General features: G+C 44.7%; 1 protein-coding gene across 2 annotated transcripts in view; it reads right to left on the bottom strand.

Annotated features, from left to right (window-relative positions):
* FIGNL2 (fidgetin like 2) overlaps positions 1-22,738 on the bottom strand; it is a 109,639-nt gene that overhangs the window by 46,179 nt on the left and 40,722 nt on the right. The gene's annotated exons all lie outside the window — the stretch shown is intronic.

The raw sequence follows: 22,738 nt of genomic DNA, 5'->3' as shown, positions 1-22,738 counted from the left end.
GTCACTGCCTGAAGGAGACTTAAAGCAGTATACAATTGTCTTCCCTTCCTCTCCCCAAAACAGTACCTTGTGAGGTAGGTGGGGGTAAGAGAACTCTGACAGAACTCCTGTGTAAAAATACAGCTCCATCAGCTGGCTGCACGTGGGGGAGAAATGGGGAATGAAACCCAGCTCACTAGATTACAAAGATACCACTCTTAACCACCACACCACGCTGGTGCTGCACCAAGCAGTGAAACATGGAAACCAATATTCCAGCTTCCCTCACCCCACAGTAGTACTCAAATACAACTTCGGCAAAAAGTCACATCAAAGCACACAAAATATTAAATAGTGAAATGGAGCCAATAGCTAGCAATTTAACTTGGGAATTACCAGAGACAGCAAGGGTGAAAGTCCCCATCTATGCTGGGTTTCGCTTCTGTGATTGTAATGAATTATAACTCTCTGTGCATTGTACAGAAAGCAGCGAAGCAGCCTGTGATCATTGGGGGGCTCCCCACAAATGATAACCAAGTAGTCTCTGGGAATTTGCACACACAAACACACACAGACACACGTGTTCCCCAAGGGAACAAATTAACACATCTGAGCCACTCAACCTGCAAATGACAAAGGCAGAAAGTTAACAAAAGGAAAAGAACAAACAAGGGTTGGGGAGAACCTCCTCCAGGTCTCATACAAGCAGTTGACAGGCATTATGACAACATTGATGGCATCCACTGGCATTAACTCTAGTATTATTTTTATTATAAGCTTATATCTTGCTGCTTTCTAAAGACTCGCAGCGACTTACATATAAAAGATATAAAAACCCCATAAAATCCCTGTATAAAACCAATTGCACCCAGGACCTTAAGACCCCCTACAACCACAAAGATTGGCAGCTGGAAAACATCCCTATCCCCCAAGCAGCTAAGCCTGAGAAAGGTCCATGGTATTCCTAGCACTGGCACTGGCCTCAACTGAAGACCTAGCGGCAGGCCCTGCAGAACTGTGACTAATGGGCAATGCAATGCATATCCAACTGCAATTGTAATTTTTAGCTGTAATTATTTACTACTAGCTTCAAAGCCTGTTCCTAAGAAAGGGTCCCCTCCCGTGGCCCCTAGCCAGGCAGCTTAAGGTGGCTTTGGGCCACAGCTCGCAGCCAGATCAAGTAGGGCGGGCGGGGGCTGGACAGCTCATTAGCAGGGCCTAGACAGAGCTCCTTAGCAGGCAGTCAGCAGGCCGGGAGGCCCTTGTCAGCAGGCCCAGCCTAGCAGGCCAAGAGGTCCTCATTAGGAGGCTCTCCACCACAACCCTATGCCCAGGGCCTCTCTCCTTACCTGCTGTTGGCTCCAGGCACTGAGGCGTCTGAGAGCAAAGACGCTAGAGTCCAGGGACGAAGGGCGGGAGCTGCAGGGGCAGGGCCAATCAGGACAGGGTGCTGGCTGCACCCTGATTTGCCCTATTCTAACTTGGACAGCCAGACACATCCCACCCCCTAGGCTGTTTCATATATATATAGAGGAACCACAATGGATAAGGATAGGAGTACATGGAGAGTTTTATATCACCAGTTCTGTTTTGTCAGAATGATAGCAAGATATATGCTGCCTGGTAATTTTAGTATTACGCCCCTATTGGGTATCTAATATTACACTCCTAGCTCCTGTTCAGGAGGATATCCACCATAACTGATGCCACCAGATGGATTTGTCACTGTAAATCTCCCTGCTGTCCTTCAGGAAGTATTCAAATTGCACAGAGACATTCCATTAGAATGCTCATACCCCTGGTTAGCATTAATTTTTAAAACCATTGGGTTTTTAATGGAGCAAAGAATGACAACCAGTGCATTGGAGTTGTTAGTGCCAGGAAGACCTAGCATCAAATCCTCCCCCACTCATGGGGATGCTTAGGTGATTTTGGCCAGTTTCCTTATTTTCCAGTCTAATGTACCTAAGCTGTGATGACGCTAAAAATGGGGGATATCTTGGGGGTACATTGCCCCAAAACCATAATAGTGTGAATGACACTGGCTACTCATGCTGATTTGCCAGCTCACCTGGAAAGCTAAGGTGTAAATTGTGCCCATATACAGATGTTTTTGGGACCAGAGTATGCTGGGGATGAGATGGCAACCCGAGAAGGCCACATGTTCCACCCACCTGGGGCCACTAGTTGTCTCATATGCTTAATATATAAAACAAATAGAACAGAGATAATCCCACTAGTTCAGTGTAACAAAAATGTTTTAATGATTTGTAGGAAAGATTAAACAGTTAGAAACTACGCTCACGTGAAGACTGAAAAGGTCCCAGATGTTTCCTGCACAACTTTTAACATTTACTTCTGTCGTACTGTGAATATACACGGCAGTTCATAAAGTAGCTTATAATAAAGATTGTAACAGGGAGAAAAACCAGAGCAGAGCAGGGATGGGAGAGGCAATGAATGTCAGTGAACGTGGCTACATTTCAACTGGTGATACAGTCAAAAGCACTGGACTTCACACTTCTCAGAAAAGATGGACCTTGAATAGGAACCTGAAGGAAGAGGCAGCCAAAGAGTCATCTAACCACAGAGATTTTTGATAAGGTTAACAGGATCAAGGGTAGATTCAAGTGGGTAGCCACGCTGGTCTGAAACAGCCCAACAAAACAAAATCAGAGTCCAGTGGCACCTTTAAGACCAACAAAGGTTTATTCAAGGCGTGAGATTTCGAGTGCAAGCACTCTTCCTCGGACTATGAACTGACCATCATGACAGTGGGAATAGATACAAAATACAGCAGATGTACACAGGAGTTGCTGTGCTCCAGAAGTGTGCCCATCATGTTTTGTCACATGTTCCTAAACTTTTCAAAGCCCTAGAACAGGGGTAGTCAAACTGCGGCCCTCCAGATGTCCATGGACTACAATTCCCATGAGCCCCTGCCAACGGCAGGGGCTCCTGGGAATTGTAGTCCATGAACATCTGGAGGGCCGTAGTTTGACTACCCCTGCCCTAGAATGAGGAAAACCCATTCTGTTAGACAGCAGCCGAAGTTGGCTGTATACACCATTGATTGGCTGCTGTCTTGTGACATCACTAACTACATAGTTGGGCTCCAGGAATTTTGGGTTTTAAAACTCAATTCTGTTTTGATTTTGTTTTTTCATTCACAATGGATGAATTCTTGATTACTTTTAAGCTTACAATTGTGGGGGGTGGTCAAAGGAAGACAACCTGCCTGAAATATGGTGGGAAGGTGACGAATGGCGGAAGAATCAACAGCAGAACTGTTTGTCAGTAGGGCACTGTGAAGATGTGGGGAAAACAGGATGACTTCACAGGAGGAAACATGTCTGCGGTGCAAAATGGAGAGGGACAGTGAGGGGATCTGAGGGCTTCACATGGTCTACCTAAATGTCTCTGGATGTAAAACTTGTATCAAAGCCAGCTAAACTCATGCTAAAAGTATTATAGTCTTTCCCATGAATGCTGAATGTGATCACTTATATATTTACACAAGCTTAGATCCTAAGTAGCATAAGACAGATAAGACAACTTCTTCCTCAGCCTCTGAAGCCTTCTGTACCTCCTCACTTGTACCCCTGTGGGTCAACAATGTGGGGTAAACTTGGATTCTTTGGGACGGAATTAGGAGCAATTGGCCTTTTTTACTCCAACAGAAATGTCATTCTGTCAGTAGGACTGGTGTTATGCCAACAGAACTCAAACTCATAAACATACACAGACAGAGACATTCTGGTACAATTGTGCATTACTGCCTTTATTGTATAAGTTTTTGCTAGTTTGAAGTTACAATTGGTTGCACTTTTACTCGTCCTTATGCACACGAATGCCAATTCCTTTCTTTAGAACTCAAGCCTAACTTCTCTGGCACAGGCTTTTTATCTGTCTGTCTGTAATAATTATATTCTGCCCTCCCTGAAGGCTCAGGGTGGTTTAAAACAGGAAAAATACAGATAACTCAATAATTGTGACAATGATAATACAATGGTAACAGTGGACAACATATTAGAAGGGTAGAACAATGGAAAGAACCTTGAATCAACTATGGCATACAGATGGCCCTGTGGGTTGGACAGACCGGCAGTTACACACACAGTCACAACACCCATGCTACACCCAGTCTCATCCTTACTATCTTATGAGCCATAAAAGAAAAATGTCTCTTAATTCTGAAATGGCACCAATGGACTACATTACAGGCTTGTAAGCTGACCCTGACCTCAATAACCGTGGCTAACCTGATCTCATCAAATGTCAGAAGCTAGGCAGGATCAGCCCTGCCCTGGTCAGCAGTTTGATGGGAGACCATCAAGGAATATTAGGGTCATAATACAAGAGGCAGGTAAAGGCAAACCACTTCTGAACATCTCTTGTCTTGAAAACCCCACAGGGCCACTATAAGTTGGTTGCTACTTGATGGGCCAAAAGAAAAGAAAAGCCAGGGCTGGACCACTTTAAACCCTCCGACCCCAATAACACATCACCCCCTCCTCCCCACTCCCCACTGCCTGCAGCCTGGTTTCCTCCTGAGGGCTAGTGCAGATATAAGGCAGCATCTCCCCACTATCTGCACTGAACAAATCAGGAGTCAGTCTCACAGGCTCTCTTCATCTCTTTCCATTTTTAACTCCCCTGCCCCACTTATTAAATGCAATTAAGCCAAACAGTTTGGTTCTCATAACTGGCTCAATTGGCTTTGTCACTGGCTGTAATTCTATTACAAAAATCAATTTTAAAATTGTGAATGTATAACAGAACAAGACAATGCTCCCTTTATATATATATATCTAATATAAAGCGATTGCATACCAAGTCGTGAGGCTGGATGATCCACTGGTCCTTTCTGACCTTGGACTCTGTGAAATCTATGCAATTACCCAGGGGTAACAAAAGCATTGTGTGAACATGCCTGATTCACCATGGAGCAAAGGGCAATGACCTCAAGGTAGCTGCCATACATGAGCAAGGCTGAGACTGCACCTACTGGTGAATAAGGTTCAGAACGCACCCAAGACCCATCAAGGCCATACTCAATTAGGGTAGCCTAAAAAACAAGAATAACAGCTGAAAGCATTCCCACCATTCCAAGCCCTATACTTTATAGTTCTTGTGTTTGGAAGACAGCTGGATCCCACTAATGAAGATTCGCCCTGAAAGTAATGCACACTTGAGAGAGAAGCTCAAAAGGAAACTCCTATTCCCAGCATCCCAGGGCTCTCCCTATATGAGGAGGAAGCTTGCAGCCTATTGGAGACCCCTCCCCTTAGAAGTGCCTCAGAGCACGACATGTTCAATCTGGCTCATGTTAGGGCCATTTAGGCCTCTCCAGGCCGCCTTTGTTCTGTGACTGACAGCTCTTTTCTAAATGCCAACTCTATGGGCTGAAAGATCTGAAGTGCCTGCTCTGCCCCATTCGCTAAAGGCTTTTCCAGAAGCACCAAGCCTTTCCCTTCCTGACCACTGGAGCAAGCTGTGCAGCCTGGATCCCTTGCTCTCTGCTCTGCCCTTGCCACAATTCACCACTTCTGTTCATTCTTATGGGCACACTCCCTCACCAGCACACACTAGAGTTGCCAACCTCCATGTTGTGGCTGGATTTTTCCCGGGATAACAAAAGGGTGGCAGGTTGAGCGATTGGGATGTGAATGCCCTGCATAGTGCAGGGGGTTGGACTAGATGACCCATGAGGCCCCTTCCAACTCTATGATTCTATGATTCTATGATCTCCAGGTGTCAAATATCACTTCACCTGGTGAAAACAATTGCTTCGGAACAGTGGTTCTCAACCATGGGGTCCCAACCCCGTGGGGTTGCCTGGTCCCTTCCGCAGGGTCACCAGGAGAGGTTGGAGGTGGCGGCCGGCAGTGGTGGTGGAGCCATGGCACTGGCCACCTCCAGATGATTGTGTGTTTGCATGTGCACCTGCATGCCACCCCCACGCATGTGCACACTGCTGCCACCGCAATTGGGATCACAGCATTACAGCAGTTGAGAACCGCTGCTTTGGAAGGTAGACTCTATGACATTGTACCCCACTGAGGTCCCCCCTCTCTAAACCCCACCTTCTTCAGGCTCCACCTCCATAATCTCCATGTATTTCCCAACCCAGAGCTGGCAACCCTAGCGCACACTCCAAATAGTGAAGATTTCAGCTAGTGTTTTAGTTTAATATTATGCATTAACCTACTCTTCTGAAACGAAAATATGGCGAACACTAGGCTTCCTAGCTACAGGGGTGGAGGAGGCTCTCCTAGAACTCTCCAGTATACTGCTAAGTCTGGCCTGAGCCCAGCCTCTGGCTAAGAGGAAAGAACACAAGCTGAGCCCTCGGTGAGTAGTATTTTTATTTGAATTACTATAATTGTGTATAAACATGCATACATTTTATATATATTTAGTTCATTTAAGGCATTTGTTGTTGTTAGGTGTGAAGTCGTGTCCGACCCATCGCGACCCCATGGACAATGATCTTCCAGGACTTCCTGTCCTCTACCATTCCTTGAAGTCCATTTAAGTTCACTGCTTCAGTGATTCCATCCAGCCACCTCATTCTCTGCCGTCCCCTTCTTCTTCTGCCCTCAATCGCTCCCAGCATTAGGCTCTTCTCCAGGGAGTCCTTCCTTCTCATGAAGTGGCCAAAGTATTTGAGTTTCATCTTCAGGATTTGGCCTTCTAAAGAGCAGTCAGGGCTGATCTCCTCTAGGACTGACCGGTTTGTTCGCCTTGCAGTCCAAGGGACTCGCAAGAGTCTTCTCCAGCACCAGAGTTCAAAAGCCTCAATTCTTTGACGCTCGGCCTTCCTTATGGTCCAACTTTCGCAGCCATACATTGCAACTGGGAATACTTGACTAAACGCACTTTTGTTGGCAGGGTGATGTCTCTGCTTTTTAGGATGCTGTCTAGATTTGCCATAGCTTTCCTCCCCAGGAGCAAGAGTCTTTTAATTTCTTTGCTGCAGTCCCCATCTGCAGTGATCTTGGAGCCCAGGAAAATAAAATCTGTCACTATCTCCATTTCTTCCATTTCTGAGAAGGCCGGATGCCATGATTTTTGTTTTCTTTATGTTGAGTTTCAAGCCAACTTTTGCCCTCTTCTACTTCACCCGCACCAACAGGCTCTTTAGTTCCTCTTCACTTTCTGCCATTAGAGTGGTATCATCTGCGTACCTGAGGTTGTTGATATTTCTCCCTTCAATCTTGATCCCAATTTGTAACTCCTCTAATCCTGCCTTTTTCATGATGTGCTCCGCATACAAGTTAAATAGGCAAGGCGACAGTATACAGCCTTGCCGAACTCCTTTCTCAATTTTGAACCAATCAGTGATTCCATGCCCGGTTCTCACTGTTGGTTTTTGACCTGCATATAGGTTTCTCAAGAGACAAATAAGATGCTCTGGTATTCCCATCTCTTTAAGAACTTGCCACAATTTGTTGTGCTCCACACAATCAAAGGCTTTAGCATAGTCAATGAAGCAGAAGTAAATGTTTTTCTGAAACTCCCTAGCTTTCTCCGTGATCCAGCGTATGTTGGCAATTTGATCTCTAGTTCCTCTGCCTCTTCGAAATCCTGTCTGTACTTCTGGAAGTTCTCGGTCCACATATTGCTGGAGCCTAGCTTGTAGGATTTTGAGCATAACTTTGCTAGCATGAGAAATGAGTGCAATGGTGTGGTAGTTTGAACATTCTTTGGCACTGCCCTTCTTTGGGATTGGAATGTAAACTGACCTTTTCCAATCCTGTGGACATTGTTGAGTTTTCCAAATTTGCTGGCATATTGAGTGTAGCACGTATTTTAGTGTAGCACTTAAGGCATTTATTAGCTGATTTTCTAATAAATAAAGAGCCAAAAACATAAAAATTGCATAAAATACATTTTTAAAAAACACAAACAAAACCTACAATTTACAACTGCCAATAAGCAGAGAAAACTAAGCCAATCAAATGCTGTCCTAAATAAAACCATCTTTAACTGCATCTTAAAGAGTGAAAGTGAGGGGAAGGGAAGCACAACGCCCTGGGGAGGTTATTCCATATTCATGCGGCAACCACAGCAGAGGCTGTCATCAGACCAGCTTCTTTGGTCAATGGGGCAAAACAGCCTCTTCCTATGATCTTAATTCCTAAGCCATAATGTATGGAAAAAGACGATCCTTCAGCTATCCTGGTCCCAAACCATGTAGGGCTATGAATGTAAATCCATCTGCAGAAGTACATTAGCATATTGCAATCTGTTCTCTTTTGTTAGGCAACCACAGATGATTTCCCTACACACCATGACCCCCTCCCCAGTAGTTCTGTAGTATGTGCTGCATTGCAAAGTACATTACCATCACTGGAATTATGCACTGTGCTTTAACTACTCAGAGGCCATCGTACACAGCAGCCGGCTCCAGCAGCAGCCAGCGCAATATCATTCCAGGAAAAGCACTGGAGGCACTAGAAGGTAATCAATTCTGCTGAAACTCAAAAACAGAAGAATGCATGACCGTGTTGGGAAAAGACCATAAGTGGGAAAAGTCAAATATTCCTGCGGTGGTGCGAGCTGAATTTCATGCATTTCATGGTGCCTATGCAAATATTTCATATTCATGTTCACATCATACTCAAGAGACTATACAGGCCACTGCTTCAGAGAAATACACACACATAAACCAATGAGTACAGAATTCTGTTAACCCACATGATTGCAAAGTTATGTTTGAAAGCGTATACCCATTGGAGTTTCCAGGTCTGCCCTGACCACCAGTGGGGGATGAGGTTAGGGCTGCCAGATCCAGGTTGGGAAACTTCTAGACATTTGGGAGCAGAGCAAGGGGAGGAAAGGAACCTCAGTGAGGTACAATGGCATAGAGCCCACCCTCCAAAGCATCAATTTTCTCCAGGGGAACTGATCTCTGCAGTCAGGAAATGAGCTTTAATTCCAGGGGATCCCCAAGTCCCACCTGGAAGGTAGCATCCCTAACACCTATTGACATCTCTGAAGCTGGAGGAGACTTCTGTAATAGAGTAATGAAGTCTTCTGTAGGCTGGGTGTCTCAGACTCTTGTATATTTCCTTAACTCTCCCTCCAGTCAGCAAGAAGCAGAACTATGCAAAATAGCAAGAATGATGTAAAATAGGAACAAGGGTGGCAATTTGCTTGATTTGCATACTTTATACAGGTCACGGAAATTCACTTTTCTTCTCACTTGGTTCTGCTGCTACAGCATTTGTCATGTATCTCTCCATCTCAAACCAGAAATATAGAAAATGCCCCCTGGTTTCAGAAATCAGCAACCATGCACACAGCTTCAGCTGTGGAAGCCAAGTATGTACACCAGATCTTTTCTTTTTTCAATGATATTTGAATCCTTCCTCTTGCAAGTATCTCCTTGGCTCAAAGCTCCACAAGCTAATGATTTCCTCTTAGTGAAGTAAGCCAACTATTCTTCTGTTTCTTCAGATGCTTGCCTCAGAGAAAGAAATCCATTCAAGGTTCACAGACCTTCTTTAGATTGTAAGAATCTTGAGGTGTTATGTTAAGGTTACAAAAAGCATTGTCAGCTCTCTACAAAACAGCACCGTACTCCCTGGCCAGCCTGTGCAATCCTTCTGCCCAGGACTGGCTTTATCAGTTTTCAGCAGGAGCTCATTAAATAAATGTCACCTTGCAAGATGATGGGATGTAAACTGCCTAAAGCAGGGATAGTCAACCTGTGGTCCTCCAGATGTCCATGGACTACAATTCCCATGAGCCCCTGCCAGCATTTGCTGGCAGGGGCTCATGGGAATTGTAGTCCATGGACATCTGGGGACCACAGGTTGACTACCCCTGGCTAAAGCACCACTCATAATACCTTTTACATACATGGAAAATGCAGAGTGTTAAAGACTTTAAAGGGAGTTCTGGGTTTTTTAGTCTCCATCTCAACAATCACCTGTATCTCAGCAATCTGGGGAACCATTCTCAAAGTCCAAATGATCAGCAATTTGGGTAAATGTGACAAGAGTTCAAATTAACAAAGCCTCACTCTGGGTTACTATTTTCTGATTGTGAATTCTGATAAATCTAAATGTTCATAGCTAATTCCAAGCTTTATCCCCAGAATAAAAACACAAGGGTGTTTGCTTCACAGCTGTACCACTTTCAAGAGTAGATCTTTCTTTGACAGTCCTAATAATGTCCCTTTTAGGGCTGCGTGAGATCTGCCTCCTTAGTTTATTTTTTAAAATTTATTTATCATTGTACTTATAGCCTGCCAATCCTGTACCTGACGGCTCATGGCAGTTAGCAAACAACAACCCAAAGGAAAACCCCGTTAAAATTTCCATTAAAACCCCTCCGTGGCAAAAGCCAACTCTTCCACCGCACAACTTCCACTTTGTCTCAGAGAGGGGGGTGACCACATGGGGGAATGCCAATCTGCTCTGGGGGGCCTCAGATCTAATCACCTGGCCTCACCCACAGACCTGGTGGAAGAGCCAGAACTGGGAAAGTTCCATCAGGGTCCACCACTCTCCTGGAAGCTCATTCCACCAAGTCAAGGCCAGGACCGAAAGTTGGAGTTTTCTCATTTGTTTCCCCACATAACTCAGATATCCATGGAAGGGCCACAGTGCATCCTAGATATCCTTGCTCTGACTGCCAACATGCACGAAGTCACTGAAAAGCCATGGTAGCAAGCTGGCACCCCACATCACAATTTTGCTTGTGCAATCCTGCTGGTGGAGCCAGAACTCTCATTCAATTTTGCACCATTGCCTCATGTACACAATTTGAAGGAAAGAGAAAAAACGAATTTCAAGCACATGGGCTCAGAGTGCAGGTTATTCTGTAAAGCTCCACCTACAGAAGCAAAAGAACTCTTTGGCCTATTGCTGATGTCTACTCAGATCCAGCTGTAGTTGTCTAATTAGTTGCATTAATTGTGAAGCAAAATGTTTACAGGAATGCACTCAAAATACTGCAATGCTACCAGGTATCCATGGTCACATCCCTAATTCTGATGCACCTGCACATTTGTGCCTGGAGTGTACAAGAGGTTTGTGTGCAAGGAAGTGCCTCTTACAGTTTCCTCCACATAAATTGGCAAAAATTAGGGAAAGGATGGCTATTCATACTAGCAGAAAAGCAATAGCTGTCAGAAACTGAAGTTGGTAGATTACAGGGGCATGCTTAATCATCTTGATCTAGCCGCTGTAGAGAGATGGAGATAAGTGAGCAATAGTAGGATGACCTGGCCTGTATCGTATCCCCTCCTGGTTGATATGGCCACAAATAATTGCTTTTTGTGACACTGACGGAGGAAACAGTCATATGCCTTGTAGAAATGACAAACTCAGCCTCACAACAGCAATCATGGCTAAATGGTCTTTAGGTCTATTCCAACCCTATGTTTCTACAGCAGCACTAGTTCTGGGGAGAAAAAGATTAGCAAACTTCAAACAGGCTCACCATTACTACTTGAGCCTCTTGTGGCGCAGAGTGGCAAGGCAGCCAACATGCTATCTGAAGCTCTGACCATAAGGCTGGGAGTTCGATCCCAGCAGCTGACTCAGCCTTCCATCCTTTTGAGGTTGGTAAAATGAGTACCCAGCTTGCTGGGAGGTAAAATGGTAATGACTGGGGAAGGCACTGGCAAACCACCCCGTATTGAGTCTGCCATGAAAACCCTGGAGGGCGTCATCCCAAAGGTCAGACATGACTCGGTGCTTGCACAGGGAATAACTTTACCTTTTACCTTTAAGCCAAAATCAGTATATATATTTTTATGGGTATCAATCAGACAACGTGCATCACAGCAGAAATGTGTTAGGTCTTAGAGCACAAGGAAATCCACTAATGCTGTGGGAAGGAAATTAAATCCCAAGTCAGAATCATTGTTCAAGCTCCTTCTTAAACAAGATCCTCAAATTCCAAGGAACTACAAATTTGCTTCATAAGATTACATTCCACCTAGAAAGCATCTATTCCAGCAGAATGGCCAATAGTTCAGATGATCCTAATATTTAAAAAAATAATGCTTATGCCGGAGACCCAGCATAGAACAATGATTAGCATTTCAGACACAAAAGCAGGAGTCAAATCCACACTCTGTCCACGGAAGCTTGTTGGTTTGAGGCCAGTCACTTTCCCTCAGCCTAACCTACCTCTCAGGGTTCTTATGAAGATGATATGAAGATGGGAGAAGAAAGGAATAAGCCACTTGGGGTCTCTAATGGCAAGGAAAGCAGGTTATAAATATTAAATATCTGTAAATAAGTTCCTGCCCATCTGCAGAATTCAAAATACTTCCCATTCAACACAACATGCCCAATTATGAGGTTGCTTGGTTGCCATTTCTTTCCTCAGAAATACATCCCCTCTGCTACAGAAAGCTCTTAGTGGGGACTGTAGTTCTGCAGGAGTACAAATAAACTACCTTAGAATTTCAGCGAGCTTTTAATTAAGAATGTTCTTGCGCGTTTTTAATACTATCATGTAGTGGTTGACCAGGGGCAGGCAACTGGAACAAGCACAGAAATGTCCTACCCAAGCTGTGACTCTCAAGAAGACACATCACCTTCCAAACACTCAACCTCTCTAACCTCCCCTGCACTGATCGGGTTAGCAGTGCATCACCCCTGGCCCTTTAATTACACATCTCTGCAACCATTAATCCCGGTGCCATCAATTACTGGAGCTTTATCCCATTCACTAAAAAAAGCATTAGGAACCTAGGAAGCAGTCAAGTACTCCTCTGCTCTACCTGTCAATTACAGCGCATCTCCGCTCCTCCGACCTATGTTGCTATGCACATTAGAGTGCTCAGTCTCTCTTTCACACGCTTATGCAGTGAGTCATTCCTTTATTATTTCCCCCACCTCTGTAGCCCAGTCTGTTTTAACAGCACATCATATTCCAAAGGTCATTTGATCTATGCTATCTTGACGCCAAGGCAGACACTAAAGGAATATAGCTAGATACGGAAGATCCCAACATAAGTCTTTATTATGTAAAAAAAACAACAACATTATTTTCTTACTGAAAAAAATCCACAATATGAACTATTTATTTATTATATTTATATACCGCCCTCCCCGGGGGCTCAGGGCAGTTTACATAATAACATAAGAACAATACATGGAATACTATGTATTCTATACTATAGAATAGTAACAATACTATGGCCAAAGCCGTATGAACTACGGCCAAACACCCCTTCCCTTATGAAAACAGCACACGCCAGAATATGACAGCACATTTATAAGGTAATCTTAAACGAGGTGACCCCTTTCTAAGCATCCTAGGCTTCAATGGGCTTAAGAAGGGTATAAACTCTGTTTAGGAATGACCCTGCGGTGGCTCCGATTCACGATTAAGAAGCGGTCTATTAAAATCAAGGTGGGTATTGCCAGAGATTGGTGTGGCAGGCAAATTAAACTATAAATGTGAACAACACATTGGGTACAATAATCCTGACCTCTTTGTGCACCCATTTCTGACTTTTCCCCCCACCTCCTCTCACTTTGTATGGGGTGGGCAGAGTGAAGCAAACATACAAGGCCTATTTATCTCCCCATAGAATGAGAAGGAAGAAGCAACATCCAAACAAGCCCACTAACCCTACGTGTTTTCCTTGGTTTCCTTTCTTTTTAAAATGTATTTTTAAAGGGTACATTTCTAACTCTCACACGGAAGGTTCCTCAAAGATCTGAAAAACTCAGAGACTTCTTCAGGCATACTTTGTGCCACACATCTCCATGAGCAAAGAATCACATTTGAATAACACTCTGTTAACAGATGCCAATCCTTAAAATATTTTGTTCTTAACACAACGTCCGAAAGTGAAACTAATTCATCACATTTCAAGAGGCACCCAAACAGCCACAATATTGGATTCTGCTGCAATCTCCTGACGACAGTTTGGCAGACTTAGATCTTGAATTGTGGCAAGACTTCCTATTCCAAGAAAAATTGATTAAGTATTCCTGGGAAGAAAAATCAGCACGGTTCGACACTTTCCCCCTTAAAAAACTAAAAATCCATCCCAATATTTTAACACCAAGTATTTCCTGGCCCACTAGTCTCCCTCCAATGCAGGGCAGTCATCTATTACTACCAAATCTGGCCAGACTACTGTCACAAGAATCACTGCAGAGAAGTGCCCTTTGTCCAAGGAGAAAAAAGCCACAGTTAAATTATGGTTCAAAGTGTTCTTTTTTTCAAAGACCATGAGAGAATTGGTTTTGTTTGCAGAAGCTGTAAGGGGAGAGAAGGAAAGGAGAATAGCAGCATGGAGCAGCAATAGAGGCAAATTCTGTGATCAGTAACAGTATAACGTTTAAAAGATAATTAGCTGTGTAGCTCCAAATCCAAACTACACTAGAGGAATACTTGTATAAGGAGCAAGTAAAAGTCACAAAACAGTGAGCAAGTTTCAGAGTATCACAGCAATCTTCCTCAGGTTCAATGTTAAACAAAAAAGGGTGGGATAGACAAAAGGCATTGCTGGTAAAAGGCATGTCAGAGATCAATCCACAAGATGGAGATTCACTCTTTGCAGTTTACAAAAACTAACTAAATGTGCAAAGGATCTTGGGCTGCATCAAAACATATTGAGTGAAAGAACCAGTAGCCCCTTTGAAAATAAAAGGCCGGAAGTAAATCAAACTCTAGTTCTCAAGGTGGAGTGTAAAATCAAAGACATGGTAGTCCTTCCTTCAGCAAGACTGAAAATTTGATTTTAAGTGACATACCAGCAATAAAAATGTAGTTTACTTGCTTGAGGAAACAACTATATTTTTAGAGCTGGAAAGGCAATGTTTAACAGGCAATGCTTTGTGATCGCGAAAGCAATGCAGTCAGTGTCCATGGGAGGGACTTGAATGGGGCAATAAAGCTCAGCTTGTATTGATAAGAGGCCTACCAGGTCCTGTACTGTCCAAGGACACCTCATCCAAGCTGGCTGATCCATCTAAGTCACCCAAACTGCAGCTGATGACAGGGGATAAGACTAGGAAGTGTGTACAGTTCTGGCCGGCCAGTCTCAGGAAGGAAACCAGAAAGCTAGAAAAGGACATAAAGAGGGCAACCAGAATCATCAAGAGAGTGGAGCATTTTTCTCCCCAGCACAGAAAGGTTACAGCACTAGTGGATTTAAAATCAACAACATTTTGACTGCATTGGAGGAGAAAGAAAGAAATATTATGAAAAATGTGGAGAAACAAATCTCCTTTTCCCATGATACTTGAATTTGCGCGTCACCCAATGGCATTGATCAATAACAGGTTCTGGGACAAAATGAAAGGACATACTTCTTCATGCACCACCTCGCCAATATATGTAAATCACCATCATAGGGTATGATGCTGGACACTAGAGATTTTTTAATTAGATTAAAAAATCTGTGGAGGATACAGCGATTTAATGACTATTAATGATAGCTAAGTGAAACCCTCATTGTCCTGAGGTTGTATATCTCATAACCAGATACTGGGAAGAAACAACAAAAGAAAGCAGTTTTTTTTTTCAGCATCCCACAGGCCCTTTGCTGGCAGACTGCTGGACTAGATGGATTAGATTTGGTGTGTATTAGATATGTACTCCTGATCTATTAAGAGAACGCTGAAGGTGTAAATGTTCAAAGCTGCCTGGTGCAGAAAGTTACTGCTACGTTCACTAGAGATATCAATACCCAGTAAGGAGATAACATACTGGGTTGTCTTTGGCTGATAAAAGTATTCTTGCTCAAAACTTCATACTTAGAAAAGCTTGTCCACATTTATTTATTTACTTCATTCATGCCCCACTTTTATCCCCAATGGACACCCAAAGAAGCTTGCATTGTTGTCTCCTCTATTTCAACAGGGGCATCACATCAGAATCACAAGATGTCATAGTCCCATTGTATACAGCACTGGTCAGACCACACCTGGAGTACTATGTGCAGTTCTGGAGGCCTCACTTCAAGAAGGACGTAGATAAAATTGAAAAGGTACAGAGGAGAGTGACAGGATGATCTGGGGCCAAGGGACCAAGCCCTATGAAGATAGGTTGAGGGACTTGGGAATGTTCAGCCTGGAGAAAAGGAGGTTGAGAGGGGACATGGTAGCCCTCTTTAAGTATTTGAAAGGTTGTCACTTGGAGGAGGGCAGGATGCTGTTTCTGTTGGCTGCAGAGGAGAGGACACGCAGTAATGGGTTTAAACTACAAGTACAACGATATAGGCTAGATACCAGGGAAAAAAATTCACAGTCAGAGTAGTTCAGCAGTGAAATAGGCTGCCTAAACAGGTGATGAGCTCCCCCTCACTGGCAGTCTTCAAGCAAAGGTTGGATACACACTTTTCTTGGATGCTTTAGGATGCTTTGGGCTGATCCTGCGTTGAGCAGGGGGTTGGACTAGATGGCCTGTATGGCCCCTTCCAACTCTATGATTCTATGATTCTAAATCTCTGAAATTCCCATGATTCCCTCTACACAATAGCTAATCTATAGTGGGAAAGGAGCACATGAAGTCACACTTACCCTGGGATTACAGAGAAGAAGACCCTGCTTTGTCTCATCATAAACCACCTTGAGTGTTCTTAAAGAGAGTGTCAGTATATAAATTGAAGTATAAATCAAAATATAAAATAAGTAGTCCAACACCCTCCTTTTCTGGTCAGAATTACATAGATGCAAGAATCCCCTGCATTTAGTGTTGTACAACAATCACTCTTACTCCTAAAACAGAAAAGCAATACCCCTCCCAAGTTTCAGAGATTTAGTAGCTGGGAAATAAGTGAGAAGAGACAGTTTCTTGATTAGTATGCTCCCCCCCCTTACACACACACACACACACTAAACAGTCAGGGTCTCTCCAAGTGCAGGAGGAGGGAGAAAATAGTGTTAATCCTCTAACGGACGGATGGATCAGAACTGTTAAGTCAAAGTGACACAGTGCAGTTCTCTCCCAGGAGAGATAAGTAAGGTATATATAGAGAAAGTAATGTGAATGACACTGCTAAAAATCTAGGGAAAGTTTCACAGAGGTATGAAACCTGGAGGCAGAGAAAAGAACACCTCCAGTGGCAACTGGGCAAGTCTGCTAAGCCCAAACCATCCTCTAAGGAGAAATCCTATAGCATAGCGATCCCCAACCTGTGGGCCACAGACCACATGTGGTCCTTCGACTCACTGGAGGTGGGCTGCGAAGGACGCCTTTCCCCCCCCCCTTTACTTCATCCACGATTCGGCAGGCGCACGTGGGACTATCTCGTTGCAGAGAAACAAGCTCAGGGTTCCCATTGATTTGTCATTGTCATGAGTTAAAATTCCTATGAAAATAAAATGTTCCTTATGTTCATTGTTGTGGCGTGTCTGTATCTTATTTTGAAGGGATGTTTAAATATTACCATAGCGACCAGAGTCAGAGAGCATTAGGGCAGTGGGCCTCAGTAAAATTGTCAAGCGTTGAGTGGTCCCCGGTGATAAAAAGGTTGGGGACCACTGCTATAGCACATAGGAAGTGCCTCAGGAGGCAGTCTCCAGGTTAACTCCTAGAACAGGGGTGACCAAACTGTGGCTTTCCAGATGTCCATTGTCTCCATTTCCTGTGAGCCCCTGATAGCATACTCATGGTAGTTTTGGACCATGGACATCTGGAGAACCATAGCTTGGTTACCTCTGTTCTAGAAGGTTCACAGCTTAATTACTCTGAGAAGAAGCACATAAACTCCAACCAGTAATCCCATACCTGCCCCCCTTGAGAAGTTCTGACCACAACAGCAAGCAATGTTCTTAGACTCTCTGGGCTGGCTTTCACCATTCAGTAAGAAGAGAAGTCTCCAAGCTATAGAAACTACTCAGCATCTTCCACATGCTCTCTTAAGTGAAACAAAATTAGTCAAGCTACCTTGTTGCGTCTATAGTCAAAACACTGATTATTGAGCTCTCATTGAGTCAACCTAATACATCAATTTCATATCTTTAGCTCTTGAGTGAAAACTGTGGCATTTACCCAGCTATTCACCACTCAGAATAACTCTCGCAGATGATACTGCAGATGCTGTGCCACAACAGAGAACAGTTTCCATTGTAGCTGCCACAGATCAGTCTGCTGTAAAAAGGGGATCTTTGATACAATCTACCGCCCACCTCTGAGTCAAATCAAGCTACACTTGTACCATAGCTAAACTTCTTGCTTTAGGGGTCCTGGATCAATCATCAAGCCATGCAGATCCCAGTGGCTTCAGTCGTAGGACAGGACACATGGACGCAACGAGGATGTGCTGACCACAGACCAGCCTCTGGAAATGTAGTCAGAGGTCCATCTGCATGCAGCATACAGAATATGATCCCCACCCACATCGACAGGGTGTGAAAGAACTCAAGGAAGAAATGTATCCATTGAGTTACCTGGTGAATCTTACATACAAGTCACACACAGACAAGTGGCAATTTAGGGGGGAAGAGGGTTCATTCCAAGGATCAGGAAACAAAGGTAAAGTGCAAGGGATGAGCATCTTGCTGGAAGTACAGGACTACTGACCATGTTCACTAGGATTAAGAAACTGAAGGAGAGAAAAAGACAGAGGAGACCGCTTGGTCAGGACATTCATATGGGTTACACTCAAACCCTTTCTCTAAGAAGAAATTAAACAAGTGCAAGTGAAAAACTAAACCAAATCATTCTCTGTCCCTTTCATGGTTCTAAAGTTTTGTTTTGAACTGTGGTGATTAGCACCCTACACAGTGGGTTTGTTCCTCCTTCCTTGTTCCCCCACTCCCCCAGAGCGTCCAAAATGCTAAGTCCCCAAAACCAAGTTTCCTCTACCATACAAGCAGAGCTTGTGGGTCCCCTGCCCTCAAGTATAAGCTTTTAGGAGGCATCTTGGACTCCAGTTGCAGAGGTGTTGAAAGTCCACTCGAGAGACAGAAATCCCTTGTTAATGGAAATTTTCCCCGGTATCCAAACTAGTGTCTTCAAATGTAGCCACATCCTACATTTGTATAATGACATTATGCTATTTTCTCTTCTATTTTCCTTTCCTAATAATTCCAAACACTGAATTGTTCTTTTCATAAATGGAGCACGCTGACTTGAACTTTTCTGTGTTACCAAGTTACAACCTGCTTACAAAATTTGTGACATTAGGATTTTTACTGGATTGAATTGGGAATGCCCCCTATATTCCCTAGTTGTATAGTGAACAATATGATGAGGCTACAGGAGAATCACCAAACCCTGCACTCAGGGAGGCACAGATATTTTGTAAACCAAACTAAACTCCACACAAAAATATTATTGTGTAGTTTTCAAGCAGAAAATGTAGCTTTCAGAAATTAAAAGTAATGCTGTTGCCATATTTTTTTCTAGAACTAACTGAACACTTTAAACAGCCCATTTCTTCCTAACCAACTCCATGTGACAAGCTGAGAAGCAGAAACCTAAAATAAATGCTTCCATGGAAGGGGTGGGGTGGGGAAGAGAGTGACAAGCACAGCCAGAAATCAAATGAAATACATAATAAATAGATAAAGACGTTTGTGTTTCTAACAGCATCATGGCCCACCTGACTCTACAGGCAACTCTGTCGCCTCAAACTGAAGATACTATTATTAAAAAAATACCAACTCTAGGGACCTGCCAGGGAGGTGCAGAGAAGGGGGCAGAAAGTGGAGAGCCTCCCAGATAAGCAATTGTTAACATGATCCATATGGTACACAAGTTGCCTCTCTGTTTAACCAAAATGATAATGGCAAAAGGAAAGAATGCACGGGAAGGGGAGGGTGGGGGGTTCCTAAGAGAGAATGGAAGCCAGGACAAAGCCTGCTAGCTAAAGCGTTCCCTGGAGCTGAGTTAAAAGGAAACTCATTGTGAATGAAGCCACAGCTTTCTGCTTCTTTGCAGCTTAAGCAGCACAAACTGCACCCACCCCCCACTCCCCCAGAGCGTCCAAAATGCTAAGTCCCCAAAACCAAGTTTCCCCTACCATACACTCCCTTAGAGGAGCATTTTAAGTGAAATTCTAGCAAGATGCCTTGTTTAAAGGATATCAGCTTGAGAAAAAGATTGCAGTGCATGTAACTCATCAACCATATATTTTAACTGTAGTAATACACTGTTCCAAACAATCAGGGGCACAAAATGACCTTTTTTTTTCCTTCTCCCCCCCCCCTTTTTTTTGCCTCCAAGGATGTCCCTGGAAGAAAGAGCGAGAGCTTGCCAGCCCAGGGAACTCCTTTTCAAGGATACAATACAGTATCTGTCATGGATTCCCCCCCAAGAGCAGAGAGGGAAAGTGTAAACATGCTTGTGACTAAATAAAAGAGAACTGAGGCCAAACGTTTAATTTAATAAGCACACTAGATCCCTTAACACCGTCCTGGTCTATTGCTGAATTCAAAGAAAGACTGAAAAGGCAAAAATGTGTCTGTTTACGCCTTTGGTAACAGTTTTAAAACGTTGCTTTGTGAACTATGAAAACTGTATAAGAATCCCAGACTTTCTTCCACATCAAAAGATAAAATGAAGCTTCTTGTCATTTTAGGCTGTTGTGGGAGGTTTTTAAAGGAAAGTTTCTACTTATGCAATATACCTACCACTCTACTGAGTATAACCCTATTAAAATTAACTCACAGATAAATTTCCTTGAGATCAATGGTACTTACTCCCAAGAAAGGGGTGTTCGGGATTACACACCAAATTGTGTCCAATCCTTTTATGAGGGGGGGGGTGTCACTGAACCAATCTGCTCATTAAAGTTTTTAAACACAATTTACAGCTTTACTTACAATCTATATATTTTTAAAAAATTATTTATGTACAATTTGTTGTCACCATGGCCTCAATAGTTGTCTATCAAGCAACTGAAGGAAATATAGCCTAACTTTCAAAAATTAATAAAGATGTTGCTAGCCCTCCTTGTCAGAATGAAAGACACCATTCACTCATTCTTTATTATACTCCGTCTCTAAAATAAACAAGTGTGACCTTAACTCAGAGCCCCACCAACTAAAGCTGGCCCCGTCAATTAATCCACTAAACTCTCTGTTGATTAATCATCCAGTTCACCCACTTAAAGCTTGTGGTCCCATTTTTTTCTACCCAGTTGGAAAAAGACACCAAAAGAAGACTTCACCCATTGGACATTTGTGCCCACAAATCTAACTACAGCAACTCGGAGACCCAATTGCCAATTGATTAAAAACATGCCATGGTGAAAGATTTGTTCCAATCAGTACAGTTGGGGGACAGCAATTTCCAGCGGTAGCAAAAGAGAAAGCGGGCTCCCAAGCATTCCACTCGGACACCTCAGTCTGAAGCCTGCTACAATCACACGCATATTCTGTACATGCATGTGCATGTATAGATTCTAAAATAAAATACTCAGCTCCTGTTACCTAGTAACAAATACATAGGAGATCTGTTCTTTGCACCCTGGCTGGGAAGATGACTTGCCTTCAGTCCAGGCTCATGTTAAACAGAAACAATGCCTGGGCTTAAACACACAGCCATGCAAACCAGACGCTGGGGTCTGAGCTCAAACTACCCCCAGGCCTTCCAGGGAGCAACCAGGAGGGGAAAACAAAACAGTGATGAGTATTATATGCTGACGGGTGCTGAAGGCTGCAATGAGCAGAAAGCAGACAAGCCTTCCACCTAACCCGTCCAGAATGTAGCATCAGCAGCACCACTGAGATCATCCGCCTGACCTAGCAGCGCACAGCGGAATCCTAGCAAAATCAAGTTCTTCCGTGGTGTCCTGCCAACACACCCCTTCCCAGACAGCCTGTTGTTTTGTTAGAGAAGGTGCAGGAGAGGCAGCTCCTAAGGCAACCAGGGCTAATCACTGCCATTGTTTTGAAAGCCACCTTCTTATGGCTCAGGTTTGTCCCCTGTGCTCTTCCCCAAGAAACACGGAACAATCCGTGCAGGATTCCAGGTAGAGCTTCTGCTGTGGCAGCAGCGCATCCCCAGCCAACCTAGAAACACACACACACCCTTTCCCTTTGCGGCAAGGTGGCCTTCACGTGGGCTTGAGGACGGCCGTGTCGGAGGGGCTCGAGCTGGCCTTCAGGGAGTCCCGAAGCTCTTGCTCTGGACAGAGATCACCTGCCGGGCAGCCGGTTTAACACCTGCACTGCGCCTGAGCTCGGATCGCCTTCTCGAAGGCTGTCGTCTGAGGCTGGAGAGAGCCTGCACACCGCCGTCCAGCCCCAGCCCCCCAAGCGGACTCTCCTGCCCCAGCTTCCCGGTCTGCCTCGGTCGCCCCGCGAGAGGGTGCAAAGCAATGGCACGGATGCCGGGCGAGGGACCTAGCGGCTGACCCGGCCCTCGCCCGACTGCGCTCTGCCCGGGGCTCCAAGCGAGTGCAGCGAACTGACAGCCGGCCGGCCAGCCCCCGGCCAGCGGCGCAGATTGGCAGGCGCGATCGATGGGTCACGCATGCGCGGCGAGGGAGGCTCCCGCCTGCGCCTCCCTCCCTCCCCCTTCCCTCCCTCCCCGAGCGAGATAGAGACCCCGGGCGGCCGAGGAGAAGGGACCGGCCGCTGCCACGCCGAATCAAAATTCCTCCGGAGACGGCCGCTTCGCTCGCCCCAGGGGGCTCGGCAGGCGCAGCGGCAGAACAAAGGGCGCGCGCGGGTTTCTCCGCCGCCCCCACTCGACCCGACCCTTCGCCAGTCGCCGGGCAACTCGGGGCGGCCTGAACACGCAGCGGCGGGACCGGGTCGCGGTTTGGGATCTCCTCTCGGGAGAGGAGGCAACGGCCCGGCCCGAGCGACGAGCC

Source organism: Paroedura picta, chromosome 3 (genome assembly GCF_049243985.1).
Source record: "Paroedura picta isolate Pp20150507F chromosome 3, Ppicta_v3.0, whole genome shotgun sequence".
Classification (NCBI taxonomy): Eukaryota; Metazoa; Chordata; class Lepidosauria; order Squamata; family Gekkonidae; genus Paroedura; species Paroedura picta.
The sequence above is the reverse complement of the archived record's forward strand: the minus strand, read 5'-3'. Positions and strand labels throughout refer to the sequence as shown.